The following is an 18,126-nucleotide window of genomic DNA, read 5'->3' on the forward strand; positions in this document are numbered from 1 at the left end:
CATACAAAAACTTGTACACACCTTGCTATGTAACCCTAGCTGCTCTCCCCCTAATGAGATAGCACACTCCTCCTCTCCACCCTGTATTCCCCGTGTCCATTCAACTAGCTTCTGTCCCCCTCTGCCTTCTCATCTCACCTCCAGGCAGGAGCTGCCCACATAGTCTCCTGTATCTACTTGAGCCAAGAACCCCACTCCTCACCAGTATCATTTTCTGTCTTATAGTCCAGTCCAATCCCTGTCCGAAGAGTTGGCTTCAGGAATGGTTCCAGTCATGGGCTAACAAAGGGTCTGAGGATCATGACCTCTGTGGTCCCTCTAGTCTTGGTCAGACAATTAAGCCTGGTCTTTTTATGAAAATTTGAGGTCTGCATCCCACAGTTCTCCTGCTCAATCAGGGATTCTCTGTTGTGTTCCCTGTCAGAGCAGTCACTGGTGGTAGCTGGGCACCATCTAGTTCTTCCGGTCTCAGGCTGATGGTTGGCATCACTTCTTGCAGAGAGTTTGGTGCCTCGACTCCTATCACATCAGCAGTCAGAGTGGGCTGGTGCTCAGCACTGATTTGTTTGTAACTGCTCCATGTCAGAGGTCAGCCCTGCCTTTCTTTCAGACTGCAAACTTGTAGTGGACGGGGATCCTTGCCTGGACTTGCTCCACATGCCCCTCCCTACCACCAGGCACAGAGGCTCGGCGCAGGGTAGGGTGCTCAGTAAATGCCTTTTGATGACTAACTGGCTGAGGGGGTGGTACAACGCTCCTCTCTGCCAGTGCATTTCACCCTCAAATCAAAGCCAAGTGTCTGTAACTGACCAGCTGGTCTAAGGCGGGCAGAGGAACAGCACATCAGCTCCAATCCTGTCCTTGTCAGATCTGCAAACACAATATAAATACTCACCTGAGATATGAATTTTTATCAAAAAGGTGGTAAATGTAAAAGCAATCTGCTGGCCCATTGCAGAGCCAGGTATTCAGTTACAGGGTGCAGTAATGCTGGTGCAGTAATGCTGGTACATTCCCCAGCTGTTTACCGAGTCACTGGTCTGCGAGTAAAGCCTTCATAAAGAAGACAACTGCCCACCAGCAAAAAAGGGCAAGTGCGCAAAGCAGTCCTCTACTGGCCTGCAAGCAGCTGTGCTTGGGTGGCTGGTGGGGAAAAGGCTTACAGAGGGCACCAGTTCATTAGGATCAGTGAGGCCGGTTCTGGAGGAGAGAAGAGGGCCGGATGCTTACTACACTGATTTTAGACTCCATTCTAGATGAGTATAGGTTCACTATGAGTCAGAATTGACTCAATGGCAATGGGTTTCTAGATGAGGAAGGGCCAAGGAGGGAAGGGGCGGGGAGTTGGGAGATGGAGGAGGGGTGGGGCTGCTGAAGAGTCCTCTCCTTCAGCTGCATCTCCCCTTGAGCCAGCAGGGTGATGACCTTTAGGGGTGGGGACAAGGGTCATAACAAAGTGAGCATGAGGCGGGTCATGCTGGGGGAGGAAAAGGAAGCCTGTGTTCTCGCTGCTGTAGGAGGTCGACTGATAGGGCACCTGGAGGAAAAGCTATCTCACCTCTCTGGGCTGAAGGGGTGTTTGCTCAGCGTCCTGCTCAGATTAGCCTGGCCTGAGCCTGGAAGCTTCACACTGCAGCAGGGGCCAGGTTGGTGTGTTTGCATTAGGCCACTTGGGGAGCTCGAGGCATTATGGGATGGCAGGAGATGTCTCCCTGAAACCAATCCTAATATGCCTTCCACCTTTGCCCCTTCTCCCTTCCCCATTCCCTTCCCCCTCCTTTCTGACATAACGCTCACTATCCTACAACACCTTGTTTGGGGTGGGGAGGCTGTCTTTTCCCCTGCTCAACTCGTTCTGTGTAGCTCCTCACCTCTCTGTTTTCTCCTTCCCTGACTTTCTCTGCCCCTCTGCCCTCCCCCGCCCTGCTCCCCAGCTCACACACACTTCTTCTCTTGATGTAACCCTCTTTCTGTTCCTATTATCAGTTTTCTGGCATTCCTTTTGTTGAGTGGTTAATGCCACCTCCACTTGCTTATGTCAGGGAGTGAACATTGGCTGAATGCTCCTGTCTGCACGGAGTCCGTGACTCTGGAGTGAGGGCTGAATTGCTGTAAGGGCTGCAAAGAGACCGCGCAGAGAGCAGAGCTGTGGCTTCCGCCTTGACCTGCTGCGTGGCTGGGGCCAGAACCTATTTTCCTCTGGACCTCAGTGTTCCCTGCTACACAATGGCGATGAGGCTGCCCTACCATTCAAGAATGCATCATGCTTCATAGAGGAGACCTCCTCTCTCTGGATTCAAGCATTCTGTTCTAACTGCCCCCCAGTCCTGCCATGGCCGACTCAGCCTTTCCCTTCCTGGCTGTGGAAGGGGGAGCTGTACGAGAATTAGGAGTGGGAGCAAATGGAGGGGATCTGCTGCTGGGACTAGTTTAGACAAACAGCAGGGATAGCTGGCTGCGGTTCCAGCCCCCACTTGAGCTGTAACAGCTGCGGTCCAGCTGCTGGCATCCCTGCTGGGGGAGCGTGCTAAACCTCTCCGGGGTCAGCACTGTGGTATGTCGGTTTCCATAGCAACCAGCCAACGGGCCACTTTCTCAGAACAATTCCCCTACTCAGCCGGGTTCTGGACTTAGCTCAGCCCAAGGGCATGTGGCTGAGGAGCAAAGCAGAATGGGGAGAGGCTGCCCCAGGGCCGGAATGGGCCCCACAGAATGTGGCTATCTCAAGAGTCTTGTCTTTGCATGGAGGGCGTGGATCAAGGACAAGACATGCAGACTCTCTTCCGGTCCTGGCTCTCACTGGTCCCTCTCCTTGCCACCCCGCCTCCACCCAGACCGCCCAGCTCGGCCAGGCTGGAAGAAGTAGTGGGTCTTTGTCTGGACAGCAGCTGCCTTGGCGGGGCTCAGAGCTGGGAGGTGAAAGTTCCAGAATGGTGTCTAATGAAGGAGAAGGAGGGTTATTGGCCTCCATCTCCACACCCTTCTGTCTAGCTCTTCCGGGACCATCTGATAGTCCATTATCCTCAACTCATCCACCCAACCCTGTGACCTCAGGGGACCAGCACAGGGTTATAATGTTTACAGGGTGGTAGAGATGGCCTTTCCCCCGCCCCTTAAGCCTGAACTCCCTGACCCTGAGCAGGATGGTGCCATGACTGCCATCCCTGATGTTGAGGATGCTGTACTCCTCTCTCTGAACACTTCCAGAAATAGTCTTTAGAGGTAGACATACAGACCAGGAGCTACAGGGCACCTGGATTCATTTTCTGGACGTGAATCACATGCCCCCTCCCTGCCTACCACCACACACAGTGCTAAGCACAGGGTGGGCCCAGATGGAGAGGCGACTGGGAGGAGTGGGAATGACGGCCCCATCCCTGTGCAGAGGGCAGTCATGTCCCAGCCTCTCCCCTCACCTGGTGAGCTCCATGGGTGCCTTCCTCAGGACTCTTGGAATGTGGCCCTGACTACTGTGGACTTGGGGACTTTGTCACTGGATATGAGCCTATTTCCGGAAGGGCGCCATTAGCCAATGGGGAAACTGAGGTCAGGGATAGTATATCTAAGCAGGTCTGATAACTGTGGGGTGGGGCATTGGAGGCTGGGACTCAGCTTCCCGAGAAGTGACCTGAGTGGTCCCTGCTTAAGATCTGCAGAGGCCTGGAGTGCTCTTGGGGTGGCCATTTCTGTTACTGCCTTCTTAGTTACTCTGTTCAATGGCTCTTCATTTTCAAGGGGCCTCGTTCTTCCTTCCCCATACCCCACTTCGTGCCCCATTCCCTTAAAAGGAAGGGACAGATATCCTTTCTTCCATGTGCCACAGCTGCAGCCAGACGTGTTTTCTCTAAGCCCTGGAAACAGGTGTGGGCTAATTCTCAGCCACATATACTGGAGAGATGAGGAAGACTTGGGAAAGTGACCAATTTTATAAAGCTGCACCAGTTCCCATCCTCCTTTGGCCCCACCTGTGAAATGGGAAGGTGGCCCCAAATCAGTTATTTCCCAAAGTTCAACTCAGTGGACTCGGGGGGTAGGGGAGAGGTTCCAGAGCCAAGCCAGCTGCCTCCTAAACCACATCTTGAAGAGTTATAGGGCTCATACTCCACTTTAACCTAGGTTTCCTAAACACATGTGAACATGGGAGTTCCAAGGCCTTTATCTGCTCCATGTCCCTCATTGACAGCGCCCAGCACCACAGATGACCTCGTGATAAGTCTCTCTTTGTATCCTTCTCTTGGTTGGGGGCATCCCCAATACTGATTTCCTCCTCTGCCTCCTCAGCCTAGCTGGCCATGTAGCTTCACTGGGACCGTTTCCATCCCAGCGACAGATAGAAACGCTGGTGTCGCAAAGAGATCTGTCCTAGACCTTCAGAGAGCCAGGACAGAGTGGACACAGTGCAGGGCTGTTGTCTGTGTTCCTCAGTGGAGTGTAGGACTCACAGCCCCCCATGGCACTGTCCCCAGAGCTTTACAGGCCCCCGTGGTTTTTCTGCCTCTAAGAGCAGGGGAGAAAGCCCTGGCTGCCAAGTGTCTAGTCAAAGGACTCTGAATGGGAAGCTTAAAAAGGAAAAGTGCCCCTCTCCTCCCCACCAATCTGAACTCGCAGAGAAGTAACTTTACCTCACATTCTCCAGCCCTTAAACTTCCCAGAGGCCCGGAGCACATGACCTCATCCTCACATCAGGAGACAGCTGTGGTGAAGTAGAAAGCCTATGGGCTCTGGAGTCAGAGACCTGGGCTCCACCACAGCTCCACAACTGACCAGGGCTCTGCTCTTAGGCAAATCGCTGCACCCCGCACTGTTGTCTCATCTCTCAGAAGGGAGTGCTAGCCTTTCCTCACAGGGCTGTTGTGAAAATTGAATGAGAAATGCGGTGATGGCCGACACGCAAGAGGAACTCTAAGCATTAAAACTGAGCAGAATTAAACCCCCCATGAGATAACATTTTTCTTATGCTGGAAGGAAGAAAACGGAGGCTCAGAAGATAAGTGACTTGTCCAAGGTCACAGAGCTGGTCAGTCTCCTGACTCTCAAACCTCTCGGCCTTCCAACTTTACCTTATTTCCAGGAAAATGCCTCTGAAGTGGGGCTGTGTCTCGTTTTAGGAAGGCATTCAGCAACTGTGATTTCCTTTACTCTTGACCCTTTCACGCTTCCCTGCAAGGCAGGTGGAGGTGTGTGTAGGTAGGAAGGGGTTATTAGCCCTTTTGAAGACAGCTTTTTAAAAATAAAATGTTTATGAAAGGTAGGTTTACAAAGAGCTCCACCCCCTAAGACAAAAACAGTTGTCGTTGAGTTGACTCTCACTAATGGTGACCCTGTGTGTGTCAGAGTAGAGCTGTGCTCCATAGGGTTTTCAGTGGCAGGTTTTTTGGAAATGGATTGCCAGGCCTCTCTTCCAAGGCACTGGGGGTAGGGTGGGTGAGTTGAGGATAATGGACTATCAGATGGTCCTGGAAGAGCTGGACAGAAGGGTGCAGAGATGGAGGCTACCCCCTCATTAACCTCCAACATTTCAGTTAGCAGTCAAGTGTGTTAACTGCACTACGACCCCTGCCCCTGCCAGTCATCACCAAGAAGGAAGAGCACGTTCTCCTGACCTTTCTCCTTCCTGTCCCCTCAGACCCTAGACCTTGCCATCGAGTTCCTCTCATTCAGCACGTGCAGCTAGATAATTTCTTGGTGAGTTACCACCCTTGAGCCTCTTTTCTTAGAGCAGCAAAACCAACGTACACACATGTTCTGGGGTTCAGGAAAGGCCTCACTGTTGTCTTCCAACCCCCAGCCCAGGTTTTAAGATCGTTTTATATTGCACAAGGAAGGGAGGAAAGAATAGGAGGAGACGAGAGAAAGAAAGGATGCCTAGAATATGCAGCGTGCTGTGCTCAGATCCGAAAACCTTGCCTTCTGCAAACTCTCTGCCTCCGTGGGGATTTGAGTATAGGTGAGAGAGAAACTGCTTGGAGCCCCTGGGAGAAAGGGGTTTTGTTCACGCCAGGTGTTACCAATGAGCTTGCCATCACTGTTTGTGTTGCTGTCATCAGCCACAGTGTGGACACTGATCGGTGTCTTCTTTTGGCTAAATCACCTTCTCATCTGCCACCTCCCTGCCCCGCCCCGCCCCCCCATATCTGAACATTTCACAACTGGGTGAAGTTGGGAAGGATGAGTAGATGCGTTTGGTGACGTATGAACAACTGGTCTACCGAACTTATCTCCATGTGTTTGTGTGCAGCCTTCAGTGCCCATGTGGATCAAACTCCTGTCCCTGGACAGTGCTCTGATCTGGAGCAAACAGAAGGGCCAGGGAGGACGTGCTTGTCCCCAAGGCCTGGCAGGAGAGGTGACATCTCTGAAGCTGTTCGTTTTGCACTCATCCAGGCGTGCCCTCTACCTCGCTGGGGACTCTCTTTCCTTGCCCTTTTGGGAGGAAACCGTTTGAATTATGCTAGAGAGAAGAAGAAGGTACTGCTTAGAGGGTTTCTGCTCTCCAGACATTAAGCTGGGATGATTTCTAGCGCTGCGGGTCTCATTTAAAGGGCTGGCCCGACTCCAGCAGGTATCTAGTAGTAAAAAAAACAAACAACCCCAAACATCTCTCAGCGCCAGATCGATATCTCAGATCCCCACCACAGGTACGATTTCCTGCTCAGCTTTCTGACAGAGGGAGTGTGTGTTTTGTGTGTGTGTGTGTTCTCTGTTGGTTTACAGGCACTTTGTGCATCAGTAGACACATCAGGAGGAGTGGGACTGGGAGGAGGGGATTGTCTTCGAGCAGAGGCCTAATTAGAACAAGGAGCTAATCAGCACTATTTATGAAGGTGTTTTGTATGGGAATTTGTGGTAAGTGATTGTTGAGTGGGAAGATACTGAGAGAGAGAGAAAAGGGGGACAGTATAAAGCCCAGTCTTTGACAATTCAAAGCCCAGAGGATCAGAAAGATGTTGGGATTTCAAGGCCACTTTTCCAACAGTTCTCCTCTGAGGGTCTCTGGCCGGAAGGTCACTGGAAGTCTCTGAGGGAAAAAGGAACAAAGACACAGAGGCCCTGTCAGGTGAACAGAGAGCTCAGTCCCTAAGTTCACATTGTTTTCATCTTTCTCTAAGTCAACCATGCTAACTGGCCACTCAGAAACCAGGAAGCAAGGTGAAAGAGCGTCTGTCAGCCCAATTTTTCTGTTTACTTCCATGTTCAGTATTTTGGAAGGCATTTGCTGAAGAAGCTGCACCAAAACAGTGGAAAGAGTTTTGGTTTTGGAATAAGGAGAACTTGGGCCTTGTTGGGGTCCCTGGGTGGTACAAACAACATGCTCAGCTGCTAACTGAAAGGTTGGAGGTTCGAGTCTACCCAGAAGTACCTTGGAAGAAAGGCCTTGGTAATCTACTTCTGAAAAATCCATCATCGAAAGCCCTATGGAGCACAGCTCTACTCTGACCCACATGGGGTTGCCATGAGTGTCTACTCAGTGGCAATTAGCTAGGGGTGGGCCTTGTCACATGGCCTCTCAGAACCTGGGTTTTCTCCTGTGTAAAGTTTATTTTTAAAGTGAAGCTTGATAACAGCATCTTCACAGGGCCGGGGAGGGGCCAACGTGGTCCGGGAAAGTATTTCGTGAGGGAATACAGGTGTATAAAAAAAAATAGTTTGGCATTATTGTGAGTGAGTTTGCTCACCCAGGTTAATGCTGGGCGTGAGGACAAGGGCTGGATCCCGGAGCTGGGATTGAAGGAGAAGTAATAGTCCTAAAGTGACTCTCCCAGGTGTGATCTTCAGGAAATTATTTCTTCTCTCCAGCCAATTCTGTCTTACAGTAACACTGGAAGCACAGAAAGCCGATTTGGTGGGACTTGGACTAGAAGCTTCTAGAGGGTAGGGAGGGCCTGGGGCTGTGTGTGAGAGAAAATCTCTTGTTTCTATGAGAAATTAGTTCAGTGTGGAATTTCTCTATTTCCCATACCTACAAACCTGGGCTTAGGCAAGCACTTTAAACCCACAACTTGGCCTTGTCATCTCTGAGAGCTCCGTGGCCCTCTCTGAGTGGGCTGAGGAGGACAGGAAGTGCCTCTGGTCTCATAAGTCCTTCTGGCGCCAGAAGCCCAAGGACACTGGCTTCCTGGAGGGGAGTTGGGGGAGATGCCTGGGGTGGGGAGAGCAGAAGGACGCTGTTCTCATACCCTTTTTACACAGGTTCTGTTAAAGATGGTCCCTGGAACGGCGACGGCAAAGTGCCTCCTGGGTGGAGGAGAGAGGATGAAAGAGATGGGAATTCTCTTAAATTTTTAATCTGAAAAATAAAGAAAGTGTGAATTAGAATTAATGCAGGTATTAAATATTTAAACTTTCTGTACTCACTTTCATTTTTAACATATTCCTCCTTCAAAAGCCTCGATAACGCTTGTCAGATTTGTTCTCGAGATGTCCCTCTCTCTCTACCTGCCCCCCAGCCGTAGTCCCAAAGTTAGACTGCAGGTATTCATCATCCTGATGGAAATTCTCATTTTATTTCCCCTCCAGGAACCATCTGATCTCTCTCTTTATATTTACGCTTTGTCTATATGGCAGTGTAAATAATTAATGCAGTTATAAACACATCCTATGCAAAATATTTATTAGAAAAAATAACTCTTTAATTTGGCGTGTCATTTAATTCCATTTTGTAATCATAGAACATGGGCTACAATCAGTGCGAGGGCTGAGGGAGCTGGCGTGACTACTAAGGCTTGCAGAGGTGGGGTGGAGTGTCCCAGGGTGAAGCACCCTTGGCCCCTTGACTGTTTGTTGCTTAGGTGTATTTGGTTGGTGAAGGCAGATGGGGTCTGTTGTCCAGTGTGGGACTTAAGGTGAGTCTGGGCGCAAGACAGGCAAGTCGCTATTCTCTTCAATAGAATAGGGAGATGATCTAGGTCTCTTCAAGTACATTTGGCAGTGTGCATTCAAAAGGATGCCAGGTCATTTAGATGTAGGCTGTTTGTTACATCTTCTTGGGTGGGGGTGACTCTTAGAGTTTTGGTGAGTTCTCCCCAGTGGATTGGCTTGGGGGATAGTAGCATATAGTGATAGTTTTCTAGAGGTTGGGTTTCATGCATGCATTCATTTAACAAATACTTATTAACAAATACTTCATATGTGCTGGGACAGTTGTTGGCACTGGAGATATAACAGTTAATGAGGCAGAGGATGGAGAGAATATCCACAGTTCCCGAATATTCTGCTATTGCTCTGCTTCTTCCCTTTCCCTATTAAACAATTTTTCTGGCTATCTGAAGGAATCTGTTTACTTACTGGAGCAGCTACATCTCTAGTCATGGCTAGTATTTGGATAACTCAGTGTTCTTAGACTTATCCATCCCTACATGCACTTGGCTGCCAAGCAAAAGGTTGGCAGTTTGAGGCCACTCAGAGACGCCTTGGAAGGAAGACCTGGCAATCTACTTCTGAAAGATCAGCCACTGAAAACTCTACAGAGCACACTTCTACTCTGACACACATGGAGTCGCCATGAATCAGAATCTACTCAATGGCACCTGAAGACGGGTTTAATACAGCCTTGCAAATAACCTATAACTAGCACCAGCCCACTCTTCTGAAAAGCAAATGAATGACATCAGTGCTCTTTCCTCCTGGAGCCCAGTTGTGGCTCTCCCTCTGCACTTAGGTGAGTGGCTCTTTTTGGAGATCACTGATCCTGTCGTGACACGTCTCTCCCTGTGTCACCTCAAGAGCACAGGTGTCGAGCGGATGCCTTGGGGTTTTTAATTTTGGCTTTAATATGCCATTCATTAGTCTTTGTTCCCATTGACTATCTTCTCTAATTTTCCCCATGCCTAGTGTCATTCACAGTGTGCTCCTAAGCTAAGACTGGCTCATTCACTTGTGGTCCAACTGTCGTGAATTTGTTCATAGAATAGAGAATAATGAAGGGACAATGAATGCACTGGAAAACAAAAACTTTATTTTCAGTTAGCAGTTTGCCACTCTTCGTTTGGAAGGCAAGTGTGGCCTCCTCAGCCTTAATTCAGCGGAGAAGAAAATTAAAACAAATGGCACCCAGATCCCAAGCTACCTTTCCAAAGAGGCTCTTATACCTTCTGACAGGCTTTTATGCTCTCTGCCTTTCATATTTCCCAAAATAGGATGATGAGAAGAAACATGGAAACCATAACTGGCCACCTAGGCAGCCCCTGGGTCTGGGTTTACAATGAGTATGGGCTATTTAAGGAGAGTTTGACATTTGACTTGAGAGGCCCTGTGGTAAGGGTCTTTCAAGGTGTGTCGGGGCTGTCCCTTGGCTGAGGTCAAAGCTCCAGACATCTGTGTCCTTCACAGGGTCTGATGGTCCTGTTTAGAGATTTGGGGGCAGAAATTTGAATGACCTTCCCAGTTCCTTGCCTGTGGTGCTCATCTCTCTAAAGCGGTAGCCACAGAATTTCTACCCACAGACTGAATCCTACCCATGCTCTGGGATATATTTTGGTCTTCTTTCTCGGGAAGGATCTAAGGAGCCCTGGGTTAATTCTCAAATCTTGCTGCAAGTCCAACTTGACCATTTCTCCCTGCTTTTAGAAAAGGGGCTTCTACCTAATTCTAAGACCAAGTTCCCATTTGTACACTGTCGAGGCACTCATACTCTCTTGCTGGACTTCCTCCATGCTGCATGTAGCCTGAACATGGTGCTCCATGCACTTCTCTCTTAAATGGGCCTCTACTCCCATCATGTGCACTGGATTCCTTCCCAGCCCCTTACCTCCATCCCAAGTCAGATCTCAGCCCCACTCCTGCCTCCATTCATTTAACATTGAATGGGCAGATACTGTATCTCAGAGCACTCTGCCAGGCACTTGGCTTTCAAAGCAGACTCAGTCTGCACCCTCCAGAGGCTCTGCTTTCAGGTCTAGTTAGTCCTTCCGTATCTGTCCTGTCCAGAAAATAGCACAGTTAAGGGAAGGATAGCAGCAACTTGATGACCTTCTCAAGGAAAAACAAACAAACAAACAAAATCCTGCAAGACCTGTCAAGAAGCATCTTCTCTTTGGGCCCCAGAGCTCCATTGACCCCATGGCACCCGGAAATGGGATGATTCCAACTGGAGCCATTGAGGGACTCCCACATGCTGACAGGAAAGCTGCCCCTGCCCACCTGAGGTACAGAGGCCCAGCTGGCTCCCTCAGCTCTGCAATAAAATCTCCTCTTGTTTCCCTAATGTCCAGTGCCTAGGGCAGCAGGGCCAAGTACTACGGTGGCAAACCCAGAGAGCACCTTGAGTCCGGAGCCACTCAGTGCTTTTTATTAGACCTGACAAATATCCAATAACCCAGGCCTCTTGCTACACTCCTAGAACATTTGGAACAAATTGCATGGAGGCTTGGAGGGAAGATTATTTCAAGTCGGGAAAAGTGCTGGCAGTGTTGGTGGGATGGGTCTCAGAGAGCAGGGTGAGGGTACAAAAAGCTCTCCAGGTGTTTTTACCTAAGTCTGTCTCGATGTGGCTGATCCTGGATTCTTAGGTGATTGATCCACTGATTCAATGTCTGACTCTGGTCAAATAATGACAACCGACATTTATAAAGCCCTTTACCATTTACTGGAGCCCTGGTGGCACAGTGGTTAAGATCCCTGTTGCTAACCAAAAGGTCAGCAGTTTGAATCCACCAGGCGCTCCTTGGAAACCATATGGGGCAGTGCTACCGTGTCCTGTAGGATCACTATAAGTCAGAATCGACTCAATGGCAATGGGTTTGGTTTGGTTTTTTGGTTACCATTTACTAAACACGTGCACAGTTTTTTTTTTTTTTAATCTCATTTAGTGTTTACATCAACCCTGAAATGGCTTCTGTTGCCCCAACTTATAAAATTGAGATGACTGAGACATAGAAAGTTTAAGTGACTTGCTAAGGTCACATAACAAATATATGGGACAACCAAGACTCAAGCTCAGATCTTCTGGTTTTACATATCATGTTTTTTTTTTTTTTATTTTATTTTTTGTGATAAAAATACGTGTAAGAAAAATATTTGCTATTTCAACATTTTTTACTTGTACAATTTAGTGAACGCCATGTTCTTTTGACTGCTCATTTTCTTCTGTGCCTGCCCTCCCTACCTCCGTTTACAATATGGAGGATTCAGGCCTTGCTCTACCTTGGACCCTGCCTGAGAAGGAGACAGATGTTCTTTAGGCTTTGATCTTCTCAACTAAATTGGGCACAATGACAACTCTCCGGCTTCCTTCAGGGGGAGCAGCCTTCTTTATGGTGCTTTCTCTCAGTGCCTTCAGCAATGGGTCCTGATGGGTGTCGGAGCGAAGCAGCAGTGAATCAGTGCTTTCCTGAGGCTGGTTTCCAAAGTGGGGGAATTGACTTCTCTACTCAAGCCTGCCTTGCTGCCTTAGCCCTTGTTTCTGGGGGAGAATAGAAGTACCTCTGAGATGCCTCATTTCCTTAGCCCTTGTTTCTTTTTTTGTTTATTTGTTTCTGGGGTGGCAGGGGGATAGAAGTACCTCTGAGATGCCTCCTCTGTGGTCTGGGCACCCCACCTGCCACTGACCCATCATTCAAGGACCTAAGCAAGCCAGCCTGCTGCATCAGTCTTAGATTGGAGAAAACTTGCAGCTTGTTTGCCTAAAAGCATCCTGAGCTCCCCAGAAGCCCAGGGTGAGAGGCCCTTGTGTCAGGCCAGGAGTTCATGGCCTCACTAGTCAGGAAGGCAGCTGCTGAGAGGAACAGCTTTCCCTGGTGAGGCTCAGAGGCCATGGATGCACGTTTGCCTTTGTAGCCCACTTTGCTTCTCAGCACTTGAAATTCTCCTAAAAACCCAGAGGAGCAGCTGAAAATATCGTAGGTAATATGAAAATGAATAAAGGCTCAGCAAACAGAGCCCAGCTTCTGAGCAAACAGCCAAAAAGGCAGGCAGCCCAGGCAAAACGAGGAAAGGGGAAGATGCAGAAGGAGGCGGGGGACATAGAAGAAAGAGAAGGAAGGTGGGAGGCGGGAGGCGGGAGGCAGGCAAGGTCAGGTCAGCCCACAGTTCTCTTGCTGTGAGTTGTTCTGTCTCCAGTAATCTCTCTAAGGGGTGAAGATGATGCTGCAAAGAAGACGTGTTTTGGCTTTGGGCTACATGGACAGAATTTTTGCTGGAAAATGTGTCATGGTCTGGTGTCTTAGGCAATGTTTTTCTACAGCAGAAGGGTATCTGGAAACGAGGTTAGGTGTGGGCAGTGTGCCTTCCTTTGAATTAGGAGGCCAGAGTTCCAGACCCAACTATCACTATGTGACCTTGGGTAAATTCCCATTTTTGTGGGCTATAGTTTCCTTATTAGCAAAATGAGAAAGTTGGCTTAGATGATCTCTGGGGGCTCCTTTCAACTCTAACGTTCTATATATATATATATATATATTTACCATAATCAACAAAGACTTTGATAAGTGTTTTGGTAAGTCAACTAGTTGAGTTGTGCAATTCAAGAGTGTATGGTTGTGGCTAGTGTTCTGGGGGAGCTTATCCTCTAAGACACACCTTGGATCCAGGGAATCATCCTAGCAGTAACCAGGAGACTAAAAAACTTCTGCATATTCTCGGAAAGACTAGAGGTGGGGGTGGGGGTGGGCCAGATAAGAAATTGTTTCCTTCTAATGATGTAAAGATAGCATTATGTTGGTCTGGGGCCAGAGGGTAGAATTGGGGCACCTAATATCTGACATGGAGCCCCGGTGGCCCAGTGGTTAAGAACTCGGGTGCTAAGCAAAAAAGGCTGGCAGTTCAAGTCCACCAGCTGCCCCTTAGAAACCCTATGGGGCAGTTCGACTCTGTCCTATAGGGTTGCTATGAGTTAAAATCGACTCAATGGCAACGGGTTTGGTTTGGTTTTAATATCTACTATAGTTATCATTTATTGAGTGCTTACTCTGGCTAGAACTATAGTAAGTACTTTGTCTTATTAACACATTTACTTTTATAATAATCCTTTGAAACTATTATTATTTTTGAACTAAATGTTATTATTATCTTAATTTTAGAGATGAGCCTCAGAGAATTCAGGTAACCTGCCCATGGTCTTACCTAAGTCTTAAACCAGTTGTCATTGAGTCGATTCCATCTCATGGTGACCCCAAGTGTATCAGCGTAGAACTGTGCTCCACAGGGTTTTCAATGGCAGATTTTGCAGAAGTAGATCACCAAGGGTTTTTTCTGAAGGCTCTCTGAGTGGGTTCGAGCCTCCAAACTTACGGTTAGCAGTGGAGCGCATTAACCATTTGCATCACCAAGGCACTCCTACCTAGGTCTTACAAGATAGTAATCCAGATCTTACCTAGGTCTGAATGATGCTGGAAGCTACACTCTTCACCACAGTATCACATGACCTTTCATGACCTCAGGATCCTTGGGCGGGGGAGGGGGAAGGATGGATGACTGGTTCCGGGAGTGAGAAGGATGAGGGTATTTGGCAGAAGTAGACCAGAGAAAGCCAGGTTACCTTACCAGGGTATAGCATGGAGTCATGACGTCTGGGGCTCAGGTGCCCCTGCAGAGCTGCTCCTGCTCCCTGGAGCTCAGTCAGTTCACATAGGAGAGCTGCTCATGAAACCGTAGCCTTTGCATCAGCTGGGATGTTTTTTTACCTTGTAATAAAATTGAAGAACAAGCTGTGGGGCAACCATGGCACCAAGAACGTAGGCAAGGAAGCGCAGAAGAAGAGTGTGGTGGCGCCAGAAGACCAGGTTGGGAGCAAGGAGAATTTGACAGGGCCTGGGGGCTGGGCCAGGCCTAGGCTGGGACCCTGAAGAATGGCACCAACCTTTCTTACCGATATTCTAGGATCTTGGAAAGCTGAATGACCACCTGTCAAGGATGTTATAATGAATGGAAGATCTTGCATTAGGGTGGAAGATCAGATCAGGGATGATGAAGGAATGCCCAACTCTGAGATGCTACACGTCCACATGTATTTATTATGCACTGATTATGACCCAGGCCTGTGCAGGTCCTCTCCTGGGGCACAGAGATAAATAAGACAACAGAACCTGCCCTTAAGGAGCCCACAGCCTTACTCCTACATCTTTACCATATCTGGGGGTCTCAGAGTTCCCTGTGCCCCCACATCTGGGCACAAACTGCTTCCTTCAAGCAGGTAATCGACAAATATTAATTAAGTTCCTACTGTATGCAAGGCTTTGTTGTACGTGCTGGGAATAGAGCTGAATAAGAGAGACAGTGCCCTTGCCATCAGAGAATTCATATTTTAAGTGGGGAGAGAGCCAACAACAAGACTCTCAACAAGGACACAAATATACACATAAGAAAGTGTTAGCTCCTGATAATGCCATGAAGAAGACAAAGTAGGGTCCTGTGGAAGAGAGTGGGAGAGAGTGTCTGGGCTGGTATTAGAGAAGGCTCTCTGAGGCCTTTGAAACTCTGAGGATGGGATATTTGCATTGAACCTGATGGAAGGGAAGGTGACAGCATTTCTAGGTAGGAGGGAAAAGCATCTCAAACAGAAGGAAAAGAAAGAGCAAAGTAGCTGAGATGGAACCAAACCAGTGTGCCTGGGAATCAGGAGACAAGACAGAGAATAAAGAGAAATGAGGTCAGAAAGGCAGGTAGGGGCCATGCAAAAGTCGTAGGAGGCCACGCAAAGGTGTTAGGATCTTACTTTACTTGCAGTGGGAAGCCATTGGAGGATCGTAGGTGGGAGAATGATGAGAGCTTACTGTGCTTTAGAAAGACCTCTCTGACTGCTGTGTGGAGCCCAGGAGGCCCAATGGGAGGTTCTGTTGACTTGGTCTAGGTCGTGGCAGTGGTTGGATTCAGGTGGTTCTACTCCCACTCACTTTGGGAGTAGAGCCAAGAGGACTTCTTCATGAACTGGATGTGGTTGAGGGAAAGGGAGGAATCAAGATTGATTTATAGGTTTTTAGCAACTGAGTAGAGAATGTACTTTTTACTTAGATGGGAAGGCTTGGCAGGAGGGGGTATTTGGATTTGAGGGGTGAAAATTAAAGATCTGTTTTGACTATGCTAAGTCTGGAATGCCTTTTGGACTCCAAAATAGAGATGTTGAATAGACAGTTGAATGCAAACATCTGGGGCTCTGGAAAGAGGTACAGTTGGGGACGTAAATCTGAGTGTCTAAGGAGGTATTTAAAACCAGAGGACGAGGTAAGATCAGGGAATGACAGAGGATGCAGGAAGTAAGAATGCTGAAGACACTCCAGCATTTTCAGGAAGTGTCAGTAATGGTGACGGAGAATGAGTGCCAGAGAAGTATGAGGAAAAACTGGGTGAGTGAGGTGTCATAGAACCTGGAGAAGGATGTTTTTTGAGAAGGAGCAATTGGCCAACTCTGTCAAGTGCTGCTGGGAGGTCAAGATGAATATAAAGAATTAGCCATTTACTTCAGTGAGATATAGTCATTAATAATCTTGGTAATAGGAGTGGGCTGAAAAGAGAATGGAAGGTAAGAAAGTGGAGACAGTGGGCAAAGACAACTCTTCTCAATAGTTTTGCTGGGAAGGGGAGCTTAGAAAAGAGGTAGTAATTGGAGGAAGGTGTGGGGTCAAGGGAGGGTTTATTTAAAGGTGGATGATATTGAGGTATGTTTGTATGCCAATGGGAAAGATCCAGTAAAGAGGGAGAAATGATGAATGCAAGAAGAAATAGAAAAGTTCCAAAACAAAGTTCTTGAAATGACCAGGGAGAATGGGCTCACAGCCCAATGAAGGTGCTGGCCTTGGATAGAAGCCAGGACTCTTCTTCTATTGGAATTGGGGTTGGAGAGGTGGCAGTGTGTTTCAATTCTGATGCAGATACAATAAAGGGCTTGTTGATGGGAAAATGAGTTAGCTCCCATCTTATAGAAATCTATTTTCTCTATGAAATATACTTCAAGGTCATCAGCTGAGAATGGGATAAAGGGAGGGAGTGTTGGAAGCTGGAGGAGAGTGAACGAAGTATGATAGTTTCCCCAGAGATTAGGAAATTGAATTTTCTAGGGAAGTGTAGTGTGTTTTTCTGGCAGTGTTGAGTGAGATTTGTGGCTATGTTGGTCAGTAAATTTGCGTCATTTTTTGTCTGGAATTATTCAGCTGATTTGGTGCAGGCCCAGAATAAGTGGATAGGCTATCAGGACTGGAGTTCTTCCCAACTAGCACAACAGAGAGAAAGATGCAAGAAGATTAAGGTTGTTGACAAGGAAGTAGTTCAAGTGTTGGACTGTGGAATCAGAGCTAGGTAAGAAAGGAAGTGGAAACATGCAGGGAGTGGTAGTGATGGATAATAGAAAAAGTGTTTTGTAAATGGAATGGAGGCCTAGATGAGGTTCAAGTGCCGGAGTAAGTGAGTGCTGAGGAGAGTGGCAGTGGCCATAAAGTGGGTTGTTGGAAATCTGCATTTCATAGGTTATTCAGTTATTGGTGTAATAAAGCCTAGGGAATGACCATGTGAGGGAAGAGAAGTTTATTGGAGCTAGGAAGCTCAGAAACCAAGAGGTCAGGGTATTGAATGGGTCATCTTTATGGGTGTCGAAGTCTCCAACAATGATGGCAGGAGTTGTGGTGAGAGGGAGTCAGGGATCCGAGCAGAATGACAGCTTCATATATGCAGGAAGTGTCAGAAGATCTGATGGCAAGCATTTCAAATAAGCTTGGGTTTTTGAAAGAAGGAGAGACAGTTTAGAAGCTGCAGTGGGGAGCGAAGAAGATACATACCCATTTCTGGATGCTGAAGTACTTGGGATGTGGTAGATATGACTGCCTCCACTGGAAGGGGCTTCTGAGGAAATGCATCCTCAGGGGAAAGCAAGTGTCACGGAAAGCAAGAAAGTGGAGGAGGCAGTCAGAGTGGACCAAGATCTACAGAGGGCACAGAGAAGGATGTGGGGAGGGGGAGGGTGGCGTTGAGATTAGGGAGATGTACAGAACAGGATGGAGCTGAGTGTCCATACGGTAGTGCGTGATGTGGGAGGCTTAGGCTTCAAAAGATGTCTCAGGTGAATGCGAAGCTGAGGTATGATGGGATTATTCATAGCAGTCTGTGGTTGAAGGCCTTGGGATGGCTGGTCTTGGATGTAATGGAGATGTGGAGGCTTCAGCTGAAGGCCAGGGGAGAGGGGCTGACTCAATGGAGTTAGTA

At 48.2% G+C, this 18,126-nt stretch overlaps 1 protein-coding gene across 3 annotated transcripts in view; it reads left to right on the plus strand.

Annotated features, from left to right (window-relative positions):
- PKNOX2 (PBX/knotted 1 homeobox 2) overlaps nt 1-18,126 on the plus strand; it is a 354,889-nt gene that overhangs the window by 138,791 nt on the left and 197,972 nt on the right. The window contains exon 1 of one of the 3 annotated variants that reach the window (XM_049857338.1): nt 1,395-16,277. The exons of the other annotated variants lie outside the window; for them this stretch is intronic. The gene's annotated coding sequence lies outside the window, so the exon portion shown is untranslated. Of the gene's footprint in view, nt 1-1,394; nt 16,278-18,126 lie in introns of those variants that run through there. 3 annotated transcript variants of the gene reach the window in all.

Source organism: Elephas maximus, chromosome 17 (assembly GCF_024166365.1).
Source record: "Elephas maximus indicus isolate mEleMax1 chromosome 17, mEleMax1 primary haplotype, whole genome shotgun sequence".
NCBI lineage: Eukaryota > Metazoa > Chordata > Mammalia > Proboscidea > Elephantidae > Elephas > Elephas maximus.